At 50.4% G+C, this 6,816-nt stretch overlaps 1 long non-coding RNA gene across 1 annotated transcript; it reads left to right on the top strand.

Annotated features, from left to right (window-relative positions):
* The first annotated feature begins 4,364 nt into the window (after positions 1 to 4,364).
* On the top strand, positions 4,365 to 6,422 carry LOC149125513 (uncharacterized). Its single transcript, XR_016211432.1, has 2 exons — positions 4,365 to 4,481; positions 5,889 to 6,422. It is a non-coding gene; the product is annotated as an uncharacterized LOC149125513 (long non-coding RNA).
* Positions 6,423 to 6,816: the final 394 nt, after the last annotated feature.

The raw sequence follows: 6,816 nt of genomic DNA, 5'->3' as shown, positions 1-6,816 counted from the left end.
CTATCTATAACTCTACCTGTCAAAAAATACATTAAAAAATGTCTTTCTACTCCCTATGTTAGGCAATAGAATCTTTATCAATAAGCACTGTACCCTAAACAGTCACTCTGTACTGCTAAGAGCCAGACCCACGCTCCTACCCTGAGGCTTCAACACCCGCAGCCAGTGTGCAGCCATGGATCTGGTCCCATGTCCACCATCTGTTACCTCTTGTATTCCTGCAGACACAGAAAGCGTCTTCCCACCATCAACCCTTTTCTTAGTCCATAGCTCCTTTCCTGGAATGCTCTCATTCATTTCACAGGAACGAATTTGGCTCCAATCCTGAGCCAGAATCTTTGTTAGGTACTTGGCTACCAAGAGGAAGGCAGATTTTCTGCCCACAAGAGAGCCACAGCTGGGAGCCGTCCCTGTCCTCACTGATGCTTTGCTGTCGACACTGCTCCCATGAGCTCTGTGTCACACTTGTTCCCTGTCAGCCCTCCAGTCCTGACTCACCACAGTGCCTTCCCAGCACCAGGTCTTCTGGCATGTTAGGCTGGACTCATCTCCACATGAATATCATAAGCTCCCTGAGGGCTGGGCTTGTGTGTTACAGCACTTGGCATGGGGTTCCTGTGCTGGATCCCTGCGGAACCCAGCCTTTGCCCCTCTGCACAACCAGACTCTGGTCCTTCTCAGGTGCCTGGAACTAAAGAGCAAGTACATGGGCGTCTACTTGTATAGGCAGAGCCCTCTTCCCGTCTCCTCCTACCAGCATACACCTCTCCTCCATACTGCCTCACCATTGTGTTCACATTCATGAAAGGGACATAAGGATTGGATGAACTCCAAGAAAATTCTGAAGAGGGGACAAAGGTCCTCAGGAGCCACGTGCAGTCTCAGCTCTTTTGGGGTGAAGCAGAAGTCGGGGGTGTTCCTGGCAGACTTTGAAATGAGTAGAATATATCAGTGCCCATCCAACAACCCCGCTGAGTGTTAGTCTATAAACACTTGGGTCCAGTGTGAGAGATGTGTGTGTATGTGTGTGTGTGTGCATAAGAGGAGCAGAAAGTCAGAGAAAGACAGACAGTGAAGGCCAGTGGATAACACCAATCCAAAGGCCAGGATAAGCATTTGGCTTCTGGTTACTGATTTCTTCTCAGTACTGCATCAGCCATTGTTGAGGTAGCCAACTCCACCACAACCGGTCAGTTCTGGGTGGTTGAGGCACATGCAAGGCAAGGTTGGCAGCATTTAACACCCAATGGAAACACCCCAAGGATTAGGGACGTTCACACACTCACCAGCTATGCAGGTGTCACTTGATGGACACTTGGGTTTGATTTCTTTAGTTAACCCAAACCACTTAATTGAAAGAATCAGTGAGTTGGAAGGAGGAGGCTGAGATGTGAGGAAGCAGTTTTGCTGCCACTTTTCTCCATTGCAGATTCACCAAAGAGGTCTCACGTCTGCTCTGTTGCCTTGGAAACATCAAAGTCAGTGTCCTTCGCCCACTCACAGCCTGTGACCCCCAGGACTCAAAACCATGGTTTAAGGGAGGGACTATTCATGTGTGCAACCCTGTGTCTTCCAATATTGCAAGTGACATCCTAGGATCTTTGAATATTCTAAGGATTGCAGAATAGCCATGGCTAAATTTCATGGCTAAGATTGTGCCCGCGCTGTGGCACAAGGGGTTAAGCTACTGCTTGGGATGCCTGCATTGTGGGTGATCCTGTGCCTGGCTGTGAGACTGCCTGCCTCGCCCATGAAGGGGTTGAGAGGGCGTGGCACACCCTGCCTCCCTGGGATGACCCTGGTCGGAGGCTCAGCACCCTGAGACCCACACATGACCTGGCTGCTGGCAGGCGGCAGGGACCCCAGGCACATTTCCCTCACCACAATTCCTGCTGTAAGGCCTTGTACAGATCCCAGGCCCAGACCCAAAAGACCACCTGGAAGGCTCTGTAGGCTATGTGACCTTCAAGCTGAGTGGAGAAGCGTAGAGGCACCAGTATCAGCTCTGTCCTATAGAATTAGTGTTGCCACCCTGAACTAGCTACTCCCCTTTGCCTGCCCCATAAAAGCTTGTGCCTGATTGTTACTAAACAGACATGTTCACCAAAGTTTGTCTCTGATGCTTCCTGTAGAAGAACATTGTTGCCCCATCATCCCGACAGTGTGGGCCTCGCGGGACAAGCCCACGCTGCATCCCATTCCAGAGTGCCAGTTCAAGGGCAGGCTACTCTGCCTGCAATCCGGCTCTGCCTGCACCTTGGAAGCAGCAGACGATGACTCAATTAGTCGAGTTCCCGTCATTGCCTCAGGCTTTGGCCTGGCCCAATCCAGCTGTTGCAGTATCTGGGGAGTAAACCAATGGATGGAAGGTCTCTTTCTCCCTCTCTCTCACCCTCTGTCACTCTGCCTTTCAAATAAATAAATAAACAAATGTTTTTTCCTTAAAAAAAACATGCCAACCCCAGGACTAATTTGTCCATTTCTCTCCATCACAATTTTTTTCCTTTAGTTCATCTTTTTAATTGACAAGCAATTACATGTATTTAAGGCACACAAGATGATGCTCTGATATATGTAGACACTGTGGGTGGCACTATGAAGCTACTTAACATTGGCATTATCTGCTAAACAAATTTATGGAAGGCCACTGGTTTCGACAGAGCACCGGCACTCGGCCCAGCAGGCCACATCAAAATGGACTCACTGAAATTCCGTATCCCCAAACGGAAATTGAGTTGCTCATAAGATTTTCCCCAAAAATTGAGAGAAAAAGAGAGAGAAAATAGGTGAATCTCCAAACAGGCCAGTTTTACAGTGGTATAATAAAGAACTCTCCCCTGCTTTAAGCTTCAAAGGAAAAGCAACTTTGAAATGGCCAAATGTGCTTTTCCTCCTCTGTTTCTGCTTTCTGGACTGTTTTTTGTCTATAAAACTGAACCCCTGTACTCAGCTCACCAGAACGCTCATTGTTTCTTCTAGAATGAGTTGCCTCGTTCTACAATGACAGGCAGTGAAGCTATTTAAACTAATTTTGTGGTAACCTTCTCTTTGGACACACACTGTGCTTTAAGAATGCTTACAGTCTAGTCTCTTGGCAATTTTCATATGCATTAAACATTAGTATTAGCTATGGTGACCCTGACGTACAGATCTCTTGAACTACTGCTGTCTAACTCTGGCAGTCAAGACTTTATGATACTAATTGGCAAGTGTCACTCCTTGCCTTCAGATTTTTGGAGTCACCTATTTAATACTGCTAAGAGTGTGTCTTGCCCTGGAACTCAGCCTTGAACTCCAGGGAACCATTGCTGAGCCTTCACTTTGGTGCCAAATACTTGTACATGCTTTATGTAAGTTGCCCATGTTAATCCTTACTGCTGGTATCCAGAATGATGTTGTCATCCTCTTTAACAGACAAGGAAATGAAGCTGAAAAACAATCAGCACCTGAGGTCATCCGGCTGGTAAAGGCAGAGTCCCACCCGGAGCACCCCTCTGGGATGCCTCAGAGCTCTGCTCCAGCTCCCATAGGCACGGGGAGTGTCCAGGACTATGCCCCAAGACGTCCTTCCTCCTCTGGCGATCTCTACCAGGAGAGGGGAGGGCGAGCAAGGACTGGGAGCTCAGAACCCAGGACCCGGCCAACTCGACTTCTCCATGAGCTCATTCGAATGTAACGCTTCTTCCTCCCCCACCCCCTCCGCCTATGATAATCATTTCCCTGAGAACCCTGAGGTCCTGGTGACTTATACATATGTAGACAGATAGGAGGATAAGCACTGTCTACTGTAACCACCCAGTTTCTCTTAATGGGGACTAATGGTTTTCCCACTAGTCGGTGGGACAAGGGGTAGCAGCACCCACTAGTGTTTAAACAACAATAGATGAAAAAAAAACACCAAAGATTTGTCCTTGCCTTGTCTTTCCACAAGTTTGGGCTGAATGTGACCCTGAGCCTAGATTATGTCAGCTTTCACTTGGCTGAGTGTAGTGGGCTTCCAAGAGAGCCCGTCATCTGCTCAACTGTTTCCCTTGAAAAGATGTCGCATGCGCAGCCCACCCTGTGTCATCCCCTCCCCCGCTTCGCCACTCTCTCACCCCCCCACACACACCCAGCACTGTCCTGAATGCCTGCTTGAGACCATCCCAGATGCCAAGGCTCTAAGTCAAACATCACAACGGGTTTGGAAATGCCACAGGCCAGCCCTCGTGCAGCACCGGGGAGGTGGTGCGCAGGCGAGGGAGTCCTCCCCAAATCCCGCCGTGCCAACAGGGAGGCTGCCAGCCGGCGGGGGTGAGTAAAACCTAAAATTTGAGGAAGGACAGGTGGATCCTATGGTGACTAGGGAATAATTAGGACACCCCAATCCTAGGCCACCCATGGCCTCAGGCAGGGACGTGAAACGTATAAAAGGAAGGCGGGCTCAGAGCACCCCAGACCCCACGGCCTGGCCACGCTCCATCACTCGCCCCTGAACTGCGGTAAGTCTGGGGAGGCAACACGGTTCCCAGGAGCATAGCTCAGCGTGTGACCGGCTCCCGACTGGGAGCTAAGGCTGCCCCTCGCAGCAAGGGGGCTGCTCACAAAGAATGGGCTCGTTAGGGCATCTCTCACTACCATAGCCAGCATTCATGTCTAGCTCATCTGGGGTCCTGAAAATCGTCCAGTGGAGGGTGTGGGAGGCTGGACTCAGGACCGGAGGGCCTACAGGATGCTGCTGGCATGGTTGCCACGGCTAAGAGGCCATCTGTGGAAGGAGGAGGGAAGACCAGCTCCGGGCAGAGCCGCTGACGGGGCTTCCCTTGCAGGGCACGCAGAGGAGCAAAACGCAGTGGGGACAAGACCTGGGCTCATGGGGACGTCCTGCCTGGGGAGGAGGGAGGCCACTGCTCCATCCGCCTGTGCCGAGTGGTGGTGGAGCCCTTCTCTCCCTCTCTGGGACTTGCTTTCCTTAATGCTACTAAGGGAACCTAAGAAGTGGTCCATTTCATCTCTCTTGAGTCCTCTTTTCCACACATTCCCTTAGAGATTGGTTAAGATGCTCCTTTTAAATGTTTTATACATTTACTTGATAAATCAAAATCCTATATGGCCTTCATCACGTCCTAGATGTATGTTTGTGTGTGTGTGTGTGTGTATACAAGGATATGTAAAGTTTGTGGGGAAAATGGAATTAAGTGATGTTCATTTTGCACAAACTTACAAAAATTCATGCACAGTTTTTATGACACACATTTTCTATGAACTTTTTGAAGTACCATCATATGTAATTCACTTACATATGCATAAATGAATTCATATACATTCATTTATATATGGATGCATGCATGTATGTACATATGTGTTTTTATATGCTCACTTAGTCCTTACAGGAAGTCTAGGGGTGTATATGGAGAAGTTTAGGAACTTGCTCAAACTCACATCTAGTATACAAGTTAGCCAGGACTCAGTCCCAGGCAATTTGGCTCCAGACACCAAAGTTTGTGCGCTAACAGTATCCAGCTGTCCAATTGTTCTCTCTGGCTTTCCTTCTCAGAATGAATTTTCCTCCTCTCCCTTCCCTGCTCTGGTTTTTAAGGTTTTTCTTTTTTTCTTCAACATCTTCTTCTCACCCATCTCACTCCCTCTCTTCCTTCCTTCCTCTCTTATTTCTTTCCTCCTTCTCCACTCTCTCCCTAGCTTCCTTCCAGGTTTACTTGATTCAAAAGGAGCTGAAATAACCTAATAAACATTTAGCTAAAAATCAGGGGCACTGATGCTCCTTAAGGTTGTGGAGCAACTGGGGCAGGATAAACTCAGAGCAGGCTGAGAATGTGGGAGGAGGTTCTTCGGGGCCTCGGGTCTCTCCATGGCTCACGCGCTCCTCACATCTGTCTTTCTGCCTCCAGCTGGAAGCCCAGCCCAGGATGTCTCAGCAGACGCAGAACCAGTGTGCTCCCCCGCAGCAGTGCTGCCCTCCCCCCCAGCAGTGCTGCCCGCCAGCCCAGCAGACGAAGCAGCCCTGCCAGCCTCCCCCCAAGTGTAAGGAGCCTTGTGCCCCCAAGTGCCAACAGAAGTGCCCACCCCCTCAGCAGTGCCAGAAGTCCAAGCAGAAGTGAGCAGAGAAGACAAAGCATGAAGTCCCCGCGGCCAGCATCCTGCACACCCTCCCTCCTTAGCCGAGCTCTGTCCCACTCACCCCCGCTTCTGGATCCGGCCACACTTCACGCCTGGAGAAAGGGCAGTGGCAGGCTGGCGGGGTCCTGGATCTGGACCTCCCGTCAGCAGCTGCAGCTCCCGTCTCAGGCGAGGATCTGGCTCTGGACTGTCTAATCACCGTTCCTGCCATGCATCTACATCATCGTGCTGGCAAGCTGGGCGGCACGCCCAGGCGCCCTTCCCAATCCCCCTTCCCAGACAATTAAAACAGAATTCCTCTGGCACCGAGCGCCTCCGTCTGACAGTTGTTGGAAGATGTGACGTTTTGTTGTGTTTTTTATTTCCCTCTCCACGGAGCGCCCCTGGGGAGTGGTGGGCTTGGGGAGCTGGTGGAGAAGCAGCCGTGGGGAGGTGCACTCCTGAGAGGCAGGCAGATTTGTGAGGGTCCAGACCCGGGCATGGAACAACAGGTGGGGGTTTCTGTGGCACAGATATATGCTACACCCAAAGAAAATAAGAATACTACCTAGAGCCAGGGGGACATTGCCCAACCAGGGAAGGTATGCAAGGGAAAGGCAACCCTGGGGGCCAGAGGAAGGGAATCAGTGACAAAGAACCATACAGTGCAAGGGAGGGATTGAGGCAGATGAACTCACCTGCAGAAAACATACCCCAAGG

Source organism: Oryctolagus cuniculus, chromosome 7 (assembly GCF_051225735.1).
Source record: "Oryctolagus cuniculus isolate XC-2025 breed Fujian yellow rabbit chromosome 7, ASM5122573v1, whole genome shotgun sequence".
Lineage (NCBI taxonomy): Eukaryota > Metazoa > Chordata > Mammalia > Lagomorpha > Leporidae > Oryctolagus > Oryctolagus cuniculus.
This window is presented reverse-complemented; position numbering and strand designations above follow the sequence as displayed.